We start from the raw sequence: 17,148 nt of genomic DNA, 5'->3' as shown, positions 1-17,148 counted from the left end.
CTAATAATGAATGATTGTCATTATGAATTACCTGTATGTCAGCAAAGCTGGAAACTGACTGCGGTGGCCCATATCCAGCTGTCCTAAGATGTCCTCGTTCCAAGCTGGATACTTCTTTTTGCAGCGTTTGCACTCCAGATACTCAGTGGCAAGGTCATACCACCCATCAATGTCCAAGACCTTGTGCACGGTACGGTAAAGTCCTGCCGCTGTAAGTCTGTGCTTACCACAGTCTGGGCGAACGCAGACAAGAGGAAACAACCACATCTTTAGCGGCATCCATAAGAAAATGGGCCGACAGAAGAAGAGGTCAGGTGAGGCGGGTGGCTGGGTGTTTATTAAAGGGGGCTGAGGAGGATACCACCAAAGCTTCAGCTGGGACACTATTTCTGGCTTTCCGGTTCGCATGTTGGCCTTAAACAGTGTGTTCCGGATCCACTCATGCTGGAAAGGTGGAAGATGATCTTTCCAGTGACTAGGAAGCTCAGCTGGTGGCTGATGATGAGGAAGAGCTGGTGTCTGTGCTGTTTCCGCTGATGGAGACGGACCGGCACAGGCCTCTGAGTGAACAGTAACATAAACAATATAAGGATGACTGTTATTTGATAGTAATATGCCATAAATGCAGTCCACAAACAGCCGGCGAAGTATTAATAATAATTATGATTATATTTAGGAATAACAGTGAAGAAAATGGTATTAGTGTCAAGAAGCAAAGAACACAGTGTACACTTTATTGATGTAAGGAATATGGGATCAATATAGCTCTTTGATAATGAGGATTAGATGGAATGAAAGAAGGAAAATGAGTCGTGATGAATTCAGTAAAAAAAAGTATGATGCCCACAGACATGAAGCATGCACACAGACACAATAAGGAAAAACTGTTCCTCTAATTATTAGAACAATGAATCTCCACCATCCTGTCTGCTCAGGTTGAGCGAGTGAGAAGAGCAAGCGGTGTGAAAAAGTTATCCAGTGATTGTTCAGCAACAGGTAAGTTCGGAAACGCAAATAAATACACTGACACCTTTGGACATCCTTAAGGTTTGGAAGAAGTGCACTCAAAGAATGCCTCCCGCTTGAGGCATGATGTCACATAATTCTGTATTGTATACAAAAAATATTTAAAAATGTTTATTTATTTTCAAAAATAATGATTCTCAGTGGGTTTCCACAAAACATTCTTATAATATTTGCATTTGTGTCATATGCCACACCTGTATTTAGCTGTGCTTCACATTGTGATGCAGCAAATACCAGCTCCTCATCATCATCTTCAGCAGTGGGAATGGAAGTGCCTGGAGCAGAAATGTTAAAACTATTACTGTGATCAATACATGGAGACAAACATATGTAAGATGTTGCTTACTTACCAGTAGCGAAAAGCTGCTTTCGGACCAAATGTTTGGCTGGGGGTTCTGCTGCCGGAGGAGGTAAAGTGGACTGCAGTAATGGATCTGGAAACAACAAGTGGACAAGTTTGCCATGACGATAAATGAATACATGTAGAACTGCTGTAGGGAAAATTCTATATTTACACTCCTACTCACAGGGTTTAACTGGTGACATTAGTTTTTTTGCCAGCTGTGAAGGTGACAAATGTTTGCCACGCGCCAACAGTGCTTTCACAGTGGCGGTCAGCTGTAAACCAGTTTGGATGGCTGTAGGTGGACGTGCAGAGGCACTAGAGGTTGCAGGTGGACGTGCAGAGGTACTGGAGGCTGCAGGTGGACGTGCAGGCTGATGTACACTGGTGCCCATATCAGAAGCCCGTCTTTTCAGGACATACGCCTTGAAAATGGCCATGTTAGTGTTGGGCCTGGCATCTGCCTTAACCAAGTACCTGATGAGGGATTCGACCTCATTGCTCTGGTCTTCATAAACATCCTTCATGGACCGGCCCTGAAAGTCACCAAACTCCACCATCAAGCAGCCCTGGTCTCCAGTTGCCCGGGCTTCTGCTTGCATTTCCTGTTTCCTCTTATACTTCTCTACTTCTTCTGCCATCTCTCTAATATGAGAAGTGTACTGTAAACAGTTGTTTATTTTCTGACAGGGGGGTTGTCTGCGCTTTCTCACTGGAAATGCTGAGCACCAAATACACTGCGTACCCCAGAGAGTTTTCCAGGAGCCATCTAAATCTCTGATCCTGGTACTTCCCAAACTGAAGTTTGCAGTGAGCCAGTACTAAAAACTGGTCACTGGGATCTCCACCGTTTGTGCAGACAAAAGTACTTGCCTCTGCCAGCACCTCCTCCTTCGATTTGGCCCTTCCAGACACCACATTTTGAAGTTGCTTCGCCTCCGCCGATGGCGCCATGAGGAGACGGTTTGATGTTGCTGACTGGCGACGAAAAACGGGGTATGCGTACATTTTCTGAAATGAAAATCAGAAAGAGACTATTACCTCTGTCAATCTAAAAGATACCTGTATGTTAAGTGTGTTACAATAATTTAGCAAACTACACAGCAGGACTTAAATCATGTTTATCAGGCATTTTGGGTGACAATATGGAAAGAAATTATATGAAATATTAGATATTATTATGAAAATCTTGGCAATTACTACTAACTCCCATTATTACACTTCTTTTTTCATTACATGTTGCCCCAAGAATACATTAATATGCAAATTAGATACATAGATACATTGTATAAAATGGAAAAACCCGCTTATGGCCATTTTACACACATATTGCATAAAGCAAAATGGAAGTCTATATCAAATTATTCTGTTATCTTTTATAACATAGTTGGGAATCATCTTCATACAAAGTTTGGTATATAAAATCCTGAAACCTAAACAATTTCAGGATATAAAACACTGATATAATTAAGCTATATCCTCCTGAGACCAAAAAAAGTTTAGTTAATTTAGTATTATGTGTGTCATTACATTGTTTAGAGCATAAGAAAGTTTTTTGCAAAAACGTTTTTTTTTTAAATAATGTTCATATAGGTTATACTATGTCTTCTGTAGAGGACACTAGGACTCATTTTTTATTATTATTTTATTTAAAGACATGAATAGGCAAAAACAATGTTTTTTTTAGATCACATCTTTTTAAATAAAATAATAATAAAAAATGAGTCCTAGTAGTGTCCTATACAGAAGACATAGTATAACCTATATGAACATTATAAAAAAAAAAAAACGTTTTTGCAAAAAACTTTCTTATGCTCTAAACAATGTAATGACACACAAAATACTAATTTATTAACTAAGCTTTTTTTGGCCTCAGGAGGATATAGCTTAATTAGCGGCCGGCTAATTAACTTAACAGTAGCTACATGTTTTCTTTTCTGTATTTTATCATGGGAAAAGTTACAGGTTCACAGGTACTGAAGTAAACCTGTAATATACACGCTAGCTAGCTATGTTGGCATGTCTAATTTTCCAAAAATACACAATGTATATGAATAAATATTAAACGATTATACAGTAATGAAGAATAGCCTTACCTGTTGCAAAGATGACAATAATAGGAGCCGCTGATTGGTCAAAAGTACGTCACAGAAGAGAAACACGATTGGTCAAAAGTAAGCCATGGGAGAGAAACGCGATTGGTCAAAAGTAAGCCACAGGAGAGAAACGCGATTGGTCAAAAGTAAGCCACAGGAGAGAAACGCGATTGGTCAAAAGTAAGCCACAGCAGAGAAACGCGATTGGCTCACGTGGGCTTACTTCGGGCTTACTTTAGCTCAATCGGTAGGAAGCAGCAAGCGCAATTGAGAGGTAGCGGGATCGATGACTGCATTCTCCAGTGCTGTCCATCCTTTTTACGCCCCCCTTCAAGGGGCACTACCTAGATGAGCTCTTGCGGCTCAGTGCTGCCGAAAATGTTTTCTCGAACGAGGTACTGCACACATTCCTGGCAAATGCAGATCCCACCGAGATTTGAACTCGGATCACTGGATTCAAAGCCCAGAGTGCTAACCATTACACCATGGAACCAACACATTCTGCTAGCTGGCTGTCTGAGATGCAGATAGCGATGAGGCTAGGTGGAATCAGGTAGACTAAAAGAGGCAGAGGTTGTTCCTCTGCCGAAACCCGGGATTGAACCAGGGACCTTTAGATCTTCAGTCTAACGCTCTCCCAACTGAGCTAAAGCTGGGGAACAATAGTCTGTATAAGATGGGGAAGAATTGAGGGGGAGGGGCGCGAGGGGAGGAGAAAAATCACAGAGATTTTTGAACATGAACATGAGAACATGAGTTTTCTTGCTGGGTCTAATGTCTTTTTTATTCATTTCAAGATTTATTTAGTGCAATATAAGGGATGCAGTTCAGCTTGCAGGCAATTAACAATGTATTCAATTATTAACACATTGCATTTAAATTTTTTCTTCTTTTGATCAAAAGGAGGTACTGAACCACATTTTTAGGGACTTCCCAATGATCTAACTTTATAAACACTCTGCATTGATGACCCAGTATTATCAAATGGTAGAATGGAAGAACATTTAGTGTACTGATATATTGCAGGAGTATCTAATAATGATTAATAGTAAACTACCACCTATTACTGTAACCTTGATTTAAAAAATAAATAAACAGTATGGGCATTCTGCATGTATCTCTTCTTTTATGTAATTTGACTTCGAACACTCCACCTAAGCCTGCTATATCACATCACTGTCACTATCAGCCATTAACAAAACAATAAACATAAAACAGATCAATAAAATATTTAAAAAATGTTTTTTATTCTTTTCACGTCGAAATATAAAACATATAATGTACAATTTATAATATACATACAAATATACAACATTCAACAAAATATGTACAAACAAATCACGTTTGGTATAGTATTTAAAATAAATCACTATTTACAAGTAAAAAGAAAACAAACAAACAGAACTGAACTATATACAACCCATTAACCTAGAACAAATACAACAGTTTGTGTATATGTTGTGGGCAGCACAATGAATCACAATCAAATTGAATAAAAAAATTTTATAAAAAATAAAAAAATCAAATAAAAAATAGTGCAATTATTTCGGTATTAGTTTTGCAAAACAACTAAATATTTTACTATAATAAAAACAAAATCTTCACAACATAAAATACAATGATGTACTATTTTCTCATCATTCTAAGCCACTGCTCTTTGGTTAGGGTCTCCCTGTTTGGGCAGTAAATTCTGCCTTTGAACTGGCTATGGCCAGTGTCTGTGGTGCGTGGCTCTCCACATTTAGTGCATCTGTTGGATGTGACTGTTCTAGTGTATTTACGCTTTTCTTTTTGTGGAGTGTCTTGCATTTGACAAGGGCCAGTTGTGCTCTCAGAATGTGGTGTGCAAACTCTACTGGGTGCAGTGGTCTGGGGTGGCGGCAGAAGCAGAATGCTACTTGCTGTGGTGGTTGGTGGCACTATTAGTGGCATGTAAAAAACTACTGGCCGAGCTGTATGTTGTTTTGGCTGTATGGTTCTCAGCTCAGCTCTATCTTTGACAACTAGCTTGGTTTTTGCCAACCCAGCCGTGTCAGGTGGCATGTTGTAAGTGTGTTCATGCATGTGTGGTGTGACTTGAGTGGGCCTAGTGTTTACTGGGAGTAGTGGTTCACTGGCAACAGGGCGTTCATCAGGCAGTACCAACCCTTGCATCAGAATTGCAACTTCTTGTGCCTTGAATCTTTTGTTATGCCACTGTATCAACGTGGTCTGATTTACAGTAACAAGTTGCAGAGTTGTATCTTTCATAATAATGCCGTTGATTAAAATGAGCTGTCGAATCTTTTTATAATCATTTAGAATTAGTGACCATCTTGAAAGGGTTTGGTGTCCAATTTTCTTGGGGCTATTATGAATGTTGCACAATCTGATAAATATTGTTTCTACAAGACGGCTGCAGTTTGGCCGCTGAACCAGTAGAACCAAGTATACACCTTTTTGTGCTTTCAACTCCTGCAAATACAGCCTTCTTTTTCGGAGACCTAAACCGACCAGTGAGCAGTCTCTCCTGATGTCGAGCAGCGTAAGAAATCCGGTGCTCATCGTGTTGCTCTAAGTTCTGCCAAAGACCCACAATGGTACTGGCCTGCTGATTGGTAAGAGTGAGGCCTTTTTCATTTCTTAGCTCCACCAAGTATTCCGCAAGCTCATCAACACGATCCATTCCTGCCAAACTCTGTTCATCCACGGCCTAGGAGGAAGTATTACATTAGATTTGAAGTATTTCAAGAAGGTCAAACATCAATAAATATAAAGCATACTGGTATTTCTCTTACAACTTGCTCTGAAGATGTAGATTGTCCAGGTAACCCAGACGGGACCCCGAGCAGGTGAGTGGACTGGACAGGAGGAGCAGACGCATGTTGGACCCCCAGCAGGTGAGCGAACTGGACAGGAGGAGCAGACGCATGTTGGACCCCCAGCAGGTGAGTGGACTGGACAGGAGGAGAGGGTGCAGACGGGACCCCCAGCAGGTGAGTGGACTGGACAGGAGGAGCGGGTGCAGATGGGACCCCCAGCAGGTGAGTGGACTGGACAGGAGGAGCAGACGCATGTTGGACCCCCAGCAGGTGAGTGGACTGGACAGGAGGAGCGGGTGCAGATGGGACCCCCAGCAGGTGAGTGGACTGGACAGGAGGAGCAGACGCATGTTGGACCCCCAGCAGGTGAGTGGACTGGACAGGAGGAGCACACGCATGTTGGACCCCCAGCAGGTGAGTGGACTGGGAAGGAGGAGCAGACGCATGTTGGACCCCCAGCAGGTGAGTGGACTGGACAGGAGGAGCAGACGCATGTTGGACCCCCAGCAGGTGAGTGGACTGGACAGGAGGAGCAGACGCATGTTGGACCCCCAGCAGGTGAGTGGACTGGGCAGGAGGAGCAGACGCATGTTGGACCCCCAGCAGGTGAGTGGACTGGACAGGAGGAGCAGACGCATTTTGGACCCCCAGTAGGTGAGTGGACTGGACAGGAGGAGCGGGTGCAGATGGGACCCCCAGCAGGTGAGTGGACTGGACAGGAGGAGCGGACTGACCAGAAAGCTCAGGAGCACAAGAAGCAGGTAGCACTGAGATCATATCAGATGTGTCCAAAAGTAAATCCGCAAGAGTGACCTCAATATGTACAAGTTCTTCAAAGCCCTCATCAGTCTCTACTGGCTCTTCCAACTGCTCCAGCAATGTATTTGCCTCCTCGGAGTCTGGCGCCATACACTGTAGAGGTTCATTGTTCTGCCTCAACAGATACTGCACTCCAATCAGTTCACCTGAAAATGCAAAACCAATATTTAAAAAAAAAAAAAACTACATAGAAACAGAGAAAGAACTATGAGCATAAACATACAATATTAAATATGAATACCTGTGTACTTCGCGGGTGGTGTAAAAGAACGAATCAGCTTCCTGCCAAAAACCTTCTCATAATCTTTATTAACGCTGTGAACCAGCTCGCCCGAGTATATGCGCAGGCCCGAGGTCTCTGCCTCCAGAGCAGCTGCTGCCCTGTTGTGGTTCCAGCGATGTAGCCCATCTAGTAGGTAGATCTGGAAGTTGAGCAAGCTTGCACTGTTTCCTAAAGTAAATACAAAAAAACGGCAAAAGGAATAAGGTCAAGTATTTCTGTTAAACATAAACATTATTGAGTTGCACGTACCTGGAATGAACCGGTTTAAATGACAGTGGAATGACTCCAAAGATGTAGGACCTCTGGCACAGCGCAGTGTCTGCAGTTGCACTCCTCCCTTGGTGATGGTGCCAGTCTGTGTGTACAGCGCCACACCATCAGTGGTGCATCCCACAGCCAGGCGTCGCATATAGTGCCAGATGTCGAGGCGAACAATCAAGTTAGGCCATCCAGCAAATCTGGCCTTCAGCTTGGTCTCACCCACATCCTTGCAGCAGCCACAGTCCACATAGAGAGCAACAGGAGGGTCTACACCGGCAGCTTTATACCTGCGAGAAATAATTATCAAAAATAATTAAAGAATTTCATCATCAAACTAACTTCTAAACTAAGGACAAGTTAAATTACATGTAAGTGAAAATGTATTACAGGTAACATACCTGTCTACCAAGCCAGCTGCCATAAGATCCAAACCTGGTCCCTCACCAGCAGTCAAGACACTGATGAGCACTTGACCCATCTCGTTACCAACGGATGTCAGCCACTGTGCAGTGCCTTTTGCCGGTCCTGAGAGCTTTTTGGTGATCTAAAACAAACATATATATTAAACCAATAGTAGCAACACCTTCAATGGTTCTATTGCATTAATATAGAGCTTATGCGTGTAATGTCATAAACAAAATTTTGTGGTTATCTCTGCAATGTTATTCTTGTTTTAATCTTTGAATTGTCCCCTCAATTTGACATTCCATCTTATGTTATTGTTTAAGTTGTTCATTCATTTGAGGTTCCATTTCTATTTAGATTTAAATATAAATAGAATTTGCATAACCTCAATACAATAATAATTAAAGATGTACCTTTCTGGTGGAATCCAGTTTTAAGATGGATCCATAAGTGGAGGTGATACTAGCCTTGATATCCTCCAGCCTGAACAGGATGTCTTGGCTGTACACCACTGAAAGCCACTTATAGCTGGGAATTGCCACAGGTTGGGGAGGCTCTTCAAATGTTGGTGGCATCAGACAACTTTTGCTGGTAAAAGAAGCACACTCGCTGGTATACCGCGCAACCCTTTTCAGCCACTCTTCACTGTGGTTCTCTTTCAATTGGCCAATCAGTCGGACAGGGCCATTCCCCAGACCACGTTCCCGATAGGAGGCGTATCACCCTGATGTCACAGGCATATCTGTAATAAGAAATAAATTAAATATACATGGATAAGCAACTGACAAAAATCACACAATAATGTAACATACCGGCGGGTAAGAATGACCCTAAACTCAGAACGATGGGCCATGTCCAGCTGCTCAAGTATTTCGCTATTCCAAGACAGGTAGCTGCGGCGGCACTTGGAGCAAATCAGAGTCTCTGTGACCAGGTTGTAAAAGCGGTCAATGTCAAGGACCTGACGCACCCGTCTGGGAAGACCTCCACTAGACAGAGGGCTTTTACAGGCTTGGTCCGCGCACAGCAGCCTGACTTTCCACAGCCTATACGGCATCCACAGCAGTAAGGGATGGGCAAAAAATCTGGCTGATGTTGGTGCCTGGTGGTAAATAAGGGATGGCTGTGGAGGGAAATACCACAACTGGAGATGGTCCTGGAGCTCCAAATTCCCAAGAGCACCAACTCTGAACAATCCTGTGGAGACCCATTGGTGATCCTCCTGGGGCATGGTTTTAGGCCACAGGAGAGGAACTGCAGCAGAGTGCTCAGGCTGGAATGCGCTCTGTAGACAGAAAAGGACAGGTCAAATAAAGACAAAAAAATACTAACCAAACATAGTAACAAGTGCAATGTTTTACCACATCCACTCCTAAACTCTGCCCCTCCACTGGCCGATGCAGTTGTTTTGGAGGCGGTAATGGAGGAGCAAGAAAAAATGATTCTGCACTTGGAAGCTGTGGTGGAGAGATGGTTTGAGGAGGACCACCTGCTAGCACTGGAGCCTCACACACACGGGCAGCTGCATTTGTAGCAGTGGTTGAATGACTCTAAAAATACAAGGTATAAAAATATTGTATCATTGGAATTTTTTTTTGTAGCAAAGAAATAATAATTATTCATTACTTGCATGAGCTTTCCGTCCAACATGTAAATTTGGCTTTGTACTCTCCACATGCTTTCCACCAAATCTGGACTTATTAAACTTTAAAGAGAGAAGTATTAATATGACAACTGTGAACCATTTTAAAACACATGCCATCATATGTACCGAGGAAAGGGTGAGCTTGGGCCTTTTCACCAAACTTGCGGGTGTAGTGTCAGCTGTGGGACGTTCTACTGGAGCAGTGGTTGGCAGCTGAAATATGACAAAAATATAAAATATTTCCGTTATGAATTCTCTCTCACATAAAGCTATAAAATCTACCTACCATTAAGGAGCTACATTGCCCACTAGGTGATTGGTCTGCACTGCTTGTGGGTCTAGATGAGGCTGTAGGCACTTGCTGCTGCATAACAAAAATGTATAAAACAGTGCATATATACAGTATGAAATACAGTATGAGAGACTTAGAAAGATGATGGACAAAATCACCAGTGATTTAAAGAAAGCACAATACTACTGTTCTATTCCATGTTAATAGTATAAACAATAATGTATAAGAACCCCTTTCATGCAAATGACGTGACAAATTTAGATGTGTGTTTTTTTATTCAGTTATTAGTGATGTAGTTAGTTTCAACGTTATGACCTTCTTTTACCTACTACGCAATTTCCTCTGCTGTGGAACAGACCTGTTGCCAAACCAACCCAGATAGAAATAACAGAAATTGTCCAAGAATACATTAATGTTAAGAAATACCACATCTTTATATTGTGTGCACACTGCATCAACTGTAGTTAAACTGAAAGAGCCCAAATTAGCCTACCTTATGAGGATGAAATCCACACAAACACATCTGTGGCTGGGAGAAAAGCGTTAGCTGTCCTTTCAGCTGCAGAGGGCACTTCTCTATCTGTAAACAAAACAAAAGATGCCACTTATATTTATTTGTACAAGTTCTTGTTTTATGCTCATACTGTACATACTGAAAATATAATATGTCTACTACTCAAAATTAATATATATATATATATATATATATATATATATATATATATATATATATATATATATATATATATATATATTCCTTTTGATACTTTTTCTACATACCTTCTGATACAGACTGTACCACTTCTTTTGCCTTGGAGCAGGTCGGTTACCTGCATCTGATGGCCAGACACCAGTGGAGGCAAAAGACCTAAAGCGCAAGACCCACTCAGTATCATCCATATCCTTGTGGCTTTTGGATTGTTGTTTGGACATTTTCTGTAATGACAGATACGCAGTTTTATTCATGTTATAGTGTAATTACATTAAGTCATCATGGCAAGGGCCCAAAATGAGGGATTACAGAGATGTTTTACGGAGGCAATCTTACTATTCCTAAAAAACAGAAAACGTAAGCCATTTCATTAACAATAAATACAATAACTATAAATAACATACCTGAGCGGAATATAAATAACAGCGGGATATAAATAATTAAGCGGTGTTTGTGCTCAAAGATTGACAAAAATTGACTACGTGGTAATTTTTCCTGGTCCAAAATGACCGCCACATTATAGCAGTTTATACATCCAAAATAATGCATACTGTATATATCATCACCTAATGTTGTGATAGATCTTGTGATAGAGTTTTTGTAAACATTACAAATTTTGAACTTCTATTTGCTATTTATGGCCTGTATGCCTCATTGACCTGGGCTCATACAAATTGTTTTGTAGTAAAACGTATAATGTAACTGTTATGGATTATTTTGACTATAACAAATACTCAGATTAAACATTGTGTTATTTCAACTGTGCCCATGTGTTAAAATGAACATGTGCCTGAATTTTATTTTATATACTTATTGTATTCTCATCCATTCACTTATGACTTGTCATTTTTTACCACAAGTGTATAAAAGTTAAAATAGCACCCAACAGGTAGAGACATTATCCAAATTTATTTTGTTACATTTTATGCCAGTGTTACAGTAGACTAGTACAATGAGATTTATTGTACATTGATTTATCCATTTCCTATAAAGTAACAAACACTATCAGATATGCTATTTTACTAGTTAATCCTGTCAGAAAACAAAATAAGTTTCGTTACTGACAAAAATGTACAATTGCCAAGCTCGATGATAACGTTAGCTATAGTTAACATAACGTTAGCTAACGTTACCTATACAAAAAAAATAAGGTTTGCTTGCTGACTGAAGTTACACAAAGTCAGACAAAATCGAATAAAACTATTTACATTACAAATTGAGCTGCGACAATTATACCTTATTACTTACAATTACAGCTAACGTTAACTTACCTGATCGTTTTACGGAGCAATCTTGCTATTCCTAAAATACAGAAAACGTTTATTAACAATAAATACAATAACTATAAATAACATAACGTTACCTGAGCGGAATATAAATTACAGCGGTGATGCGTTTATGCTCAACGTGTGGTGATCGGTGTATGAAAAATGGACATTGCCATTTCATTGGACTGCCAAAAAAGAGAATATGAGCGGAGATTGGATGGAATCTGCTCAAACTCAAAGATGGACAAAAATGGACTGTGTGCGGTGATTTGTCTATGAAAAATGGACCTTGACATTTCATTGCACGGCCAAAAATGGAGCTCGTAACGTAATTGGTTTTGTAAAAGATGGAGCTCGACATTGTATTGGATAGATTTTACAGACGCACGGCTGTCAGGTACCGCCATTTCGGCCAGGTACTTGTATGGTTTAGCCAGCAGGGATGTCTGGGAGACCGCCCGTCATTTTCGAGAAGAGCAGAGCGAAGGTCCCAGAGAGAAAATGATTGGCCCGTACGGGGATCGAACCCGCGACCTTGGCGTTATTAGCACCACGCTCTAACCAACTCAGAAATATCCTGGTTGCCCTAATCAGGCTGAAGAGATTAAAAGCAAAGCCTAATAATGGGCTCGTCCGGGATTTGAACCCGGGACCTCTCGCACCCTAAGCGAGAATCATACCCCTAGACCAACGAGCCGAAACATACATCCTCCCTGCTGCTGCCGGGCCGCAAACAGTTCAGCTTGCATGGCTTAAAGCGCAATTTTTTTATTAAATCTACAATTAAAAGGTAGCCAGTGCAAAGTTTCCAGCACAGAGGAAATGCGGCCTCTTTTTTTGTGGTCATTGGAAATCACGCTGCAGCGCCTGCACACGAATAATGAGAAGCTTACTTACAGGAGCCTGGTCTGCAACACTGGACCCAGTTGATGTTGCAGGAGCAGAGGCAGCACTTGGCTGGACAGAAGGCTGTGGAGGAGACTGCAGAGGAGGCTGAGCAGGGCGCAGAGGAGGAGACTGCAGAGGAGGCTGGGCAGAGCTCAGAGGAGGAGACTGCAGAGGAGGCTGGGCAGGGCGCAGAGGAGGAGACTGCAGAGGAGGCTGGGCAGGGCGCAGAGGAGGAGACTGCAGAGGAGGCTGGGCAGGGCGCTGCAGTCCTGTGGGTGGCTGTAGTGAGGATGGTCCTGGTGCAGAGGGACAGGGGTTGAAGGCCTTGCTGGAAAGATGGGAGTTGCTCTTTCCAGTGGACAGGAAGCTCTGCTAGCGAATGGGACACCTGGCCAGGGGTCCACAATGCTGGAGGAGCAGGATAAGGGGCAGGAGCAGGGGCAGTAGCACAGAGCAGGGCCTCTCGAGCCTGCAGTGGCTGGAGCGTAAAAAAACACAACAAAATTATCTTATTGTTTTAGACTTTCGCTGCATGACTTTCTCAGCTCTGCTGGACAGCTACTGCGATTACAAGGTTTACTGCAAAGCATGTATGATTAGTAGAGAGATGACATGATGATGAAAAGATGGAAGGAAGCAGTGAAAATCATCCTGTTTTTCATCCAAGCACCATTAGAAGAAATACAAGAGAAAAAAATATGGGATCAGCCAAGTGTGAAGCGAAGCAGACCAAACACTACAACAGCCACTTATTCCAAGGGGAGTGGGGAAGTGTGAGATGACAAGAATGAGCTTTAGTCAGTGATTACGATAAAAAATGAAATAAAACCTTTTACATACACCTTTAAATTATCTTTTTTCCTTTGAGGATGTTCACTCAAAGAGTGAATGTAGATTGACACCTGAGAAGTGCCATTCCTCTGTGTTGTGAAATAAAATAATATGTCATTTAAAAAATACTGTTTTGTTTTATTTGTAATTGTTTGTAAAATATTGTTTAAGATTTACATACCTTGAGGAAGTTGTTCCTCAGCTTGCGAGGCTACAGTTGCCATCTCCAGGTCATCTTCCTCCTCAAAAAAATCCGTAGCAGCAGGGTCTGTAAAATAACATAAAACACTAAGCACATGTCACCAACACACTTGTATACGTTAAGTGATACTCACCACATGTAAAGAGCTGTCTCCGGGCTGCGGACTCAGACGCAGGATGTACATGTGGTCCTGCAGCTGTTGAACACGTATTTTTGTTAGACATATATACTGCATAATATATTCTGTAATGATTTTAAAGCTTGCAAATCACTTACAGGGTTTGGCTGGAGACAAAATCTTTTGTGCCAGCTGTGAAGCAAATAAATGCTTCCCCCGCGCCAACAGGGCCTTCACATTGGTCGCCAGCAGTGGCCTGTTCTTAGTGGCAGTAGGTGGAGGAGGAACAGACACAGTGGCAGTGGGCACAGCAGCAGTGAGGACAGATGCAGTGGGCACAGTGGTGGTGGGCACGTGGGCTGGAGCCTGCCTCTTCAGCACGTATGCTTTGAAAAGGGCCATATTGGTGTTAGGCCTTGCCTTTGCCTTCATCAGGTAGGTGATGAGAGCCTGGGCCTCCTTGCTTGGGTCCTCATACACCTCCTTCATTGACCTACCCTTAAAATCCCCAAACTCCACCATCAGACATCCAGAGTCTCCTGTCCTCTGGGCCTCCTGCAGCATGGCCTGTTTTATATGATACACCTCCACAGCCTCGCCTACCTCCCTGATCTGCGAGGTGTATCTGAGGAACAGGTGTTTGTTGTCCGACAGCGGGTTGTCCCTCTTCTCCTCCCCCAAAATGCTGCTGACCAGATAGCAGGCATACCCCAGTGAGTTCTCCAGCAGCCACAGGAACCTCTGACCCTGGTGTTTCCCAAACTGGATCTTGCAGTGAGCCAGAACCAGGAACTGGTCTCCAGGATTCCCTCCATTCTGCCTCACAAAGGCAGTGGCCTCAGCCAGGACCTACTCCTTACACCTGGCCCTCCCTGCCAACACGATCTTCCTCCTATTGGCCTCCTCAGTTGGCCCCATAAGGAGTCGACCCTCAGAGGTTCTTCGTAAAACCGGGTATGCATACATAATCTGAAAGGACACAGGCATAAACAGAACGTTACATAGCTGTCATATTCCAACTGAAAGTATTTTACTACAGCTTTTGTTTTATATGTAATTAATTATTATAATATTATAATAATTAATGATTATTATTATTATGAGCATAAGCATTATTGTTTTTATACAACTGTGAATCACTTTGAATTGCCTTGTGTACAAATTGTCAATAGTGTGATGAACTTATTAATAAGAAAATAAATAACACTTCTTGGTACAATCTTGCTGGTATCATGCCATGCTTAAATCGTTTTGTTTTGTTTAGCTTTTGTGGCAGAGATTACTAAGAAACACCAAACATAACATAAAGGCGTTTATGACAATTCATAATAATATGATCATCAAACAGATCTAAAACTTAAAATGGTATATCAAATCGTTTTGGTATATCTTTTATAACATAGTTGAGAATCATTTGTTGAAACAAAAAAACACTTGTTTTTGCCTATTCATGTCTTTTTAAATATGTATAACATAGTATTTAAAAAGATAACATAAATATGTATACTGGTGTATAACATAGTATAGTATAACATATATGAATTAAACTTTTTTTTTAAAGGCTTTAGTAAAAATCTTCTTGTGCTCAAAATAATGTAATGAATGACACAAAAAAAATACTAAATTAACAACAACAAAAAAATAGTTTAAGGAGGATATAGCTTAATTAGCGGTCGGCTAATTATCTTGACAGTAGTGACATGTTTTTTACTGTATATCATGGTAAAGTTGCAGGTTCACATGTACAGAAGAAAACGTGTGCTATTACACGCTAGCTAGCTTTATTGGCATGTTTAATTGTCTAAAAACAAACACTGTTTATGAATAAATAATGATCGATTATACAGTCGTGAAGAATAGACTTACCTGTTGCAAAGATTGCAAAGATGACGATAATAATAGCGGTCGCCGATTGGTCAAAAGTAAGCCACAGGAGCAGAGCCAGGAGAGAAACGCGATTGGTCAAAAGTAAGCCACAGGAGAGAAAGGCGATTGGTCAAAAGTAAGCCACAGGAGAGAACGCGATTGGTCAAAAGTAAGCCACAGCAGAGAAAACACGATTGGCTCACGTGGGCTTACTTTGGGCTTACTTTGGCTCAATCGGTAGGAAGCAGTAGGCGCAAGCGAGAGGTAGTGGGATCGATGCCTGCATTCTCCAGTGCTGTCCATCCTTTTTACGCCCCCCTTCAAGGGGCACTACCTAGATGAGCTCTTGCGGCTCAGTGCTGCCGAAAAAGTTTTTTCGAACGAGGTACTGCACACATTCCTGGCAAAAGCAGGTCCCACCGAGATTTGAACTCGGATCGCTGGATTCAGAGCCCAGAGTGCTAACCATTACACCATGGAACCTTGGCGTGTGTCAACTTTTCCCATGAGCAGCAGAGATTTAAGTCATTGAGTCCAGAAGCACGATAGCAAGGATTTAAGTCATTGAGTCCAGAAGCACGATAGCAAGGAGCAAATGAAGCCTTTGCTTTTTAAGCCCATGTTTCCCCAATTCCAACTCGGTTTGAGAGTGCCAATTTCACCGCCACGTCAGCAGTTGCGCATCACCTCTGTTTTTTCCCTCCCTTCCGCAAAGAACCTAAAAAGGTTCCACCGAGATTTGAACTCGGATCGCTGGATTCAAAGCGCAATTTTTTGATTAAATCTACAATTAAAAGGTAGCCAGTGCAAAGTTGCCAGCACAGAGGAAATGCGGCCTGTTTTTTTGTGGTCATTGGAAATCACGCTGCAGCACCTGCACACGTGCTAGGGATCGCACCTCGTCTTTGTCTTTGAGAGCGATGGACACCTTCTCTCCATGATCGAGGGGAATTAGCTCAAATGGTAGAGCGCTCGCTTAGCATGTGAGAGGTAGCGGGATCGATGCCTGCATTCTCCAGTGCTGTCCATCCTTTTTACGCTCCCCTTCAAGGGGCACTACCTAGATGAGCTCTTGCGGCTCAGTGCTGCCGAAAATGTTTTTTCGAACGAGGTACTGTACACATTCCTGGCAAATGCAGGTCCCACCAAGATTTGAACTCAGATCGCTGGATTCAACGCCCAGAGTGCTAACCATTACACCATGGAACAAACACACCCTGCTAGCTGGCTGTCTGAGAGCCAGATAGCGATGAGGCTAGGTGGAATCAGGTAGATAGGAGCTGGCGTTTGGT

General features: G+C 42.2%; 3 non-coding genes across 3 annotated transcripts; all 3 read right to left on the bottom strand.

Annotated features, from left to right (window-relative positions):
- Positions 1-3,886: 3,886 nt before the first annotated feature.
- On the bottom strand, positions 3,887-3,958 carry trnaq-uug (transfer RNA glutamine (anticodon UUG)). The gene has a single exon. It is a non-coding gene; the product is annotated as a tRNA-Gln (tRNA).
- Positions 3,959-12,576: 8,618 nt separating this feature from the next.
- trnap-agg (transfer RNA proline (anticodon AGG)) lies at positions 12,577-12,648 on the bottom strand. Its single transcript has one exon. It is a non-coding gene; the product is annotated as a tRNA-Pro (tRNA).
- A 3,619-nt stretch (positions 12,649-16,267) lies between these two features.
- On the bottom strand, positions 16,268-16,339 carry trnaq-cug (transfer RNA glutamine (anticodon CUG)). The gene has a single exon. It is a non-coding gene; the product is annotated as a tRNA-Gln (tRNA).
- Between the last annotated feature and the right edge of the window lie 809 nt (positions 16,340-17,148).

The sequence above is a fragment of the Siphateles boraxobius genome, unplaced genomic scaffold, assembly GCF_051911475.1.
Source record: "Siphateles boraxobius isolate OS27281-9 unplaced genomic scaffold, OSU_SipBor_1 19, whole genome shotgun sequence".
Taxonomy (NCBI): Eukaryota; Metazoa; Chordata; class Actinopteri; order Cypriniformes; family Leuciscidae; genus Siphateles; species Siphateles boraxobius.
The sequence above is the reverse complement of the archived record's forward strand: the minus strand, read 5'-3'. Positions and strand labels throughout refer to the sequence as shown.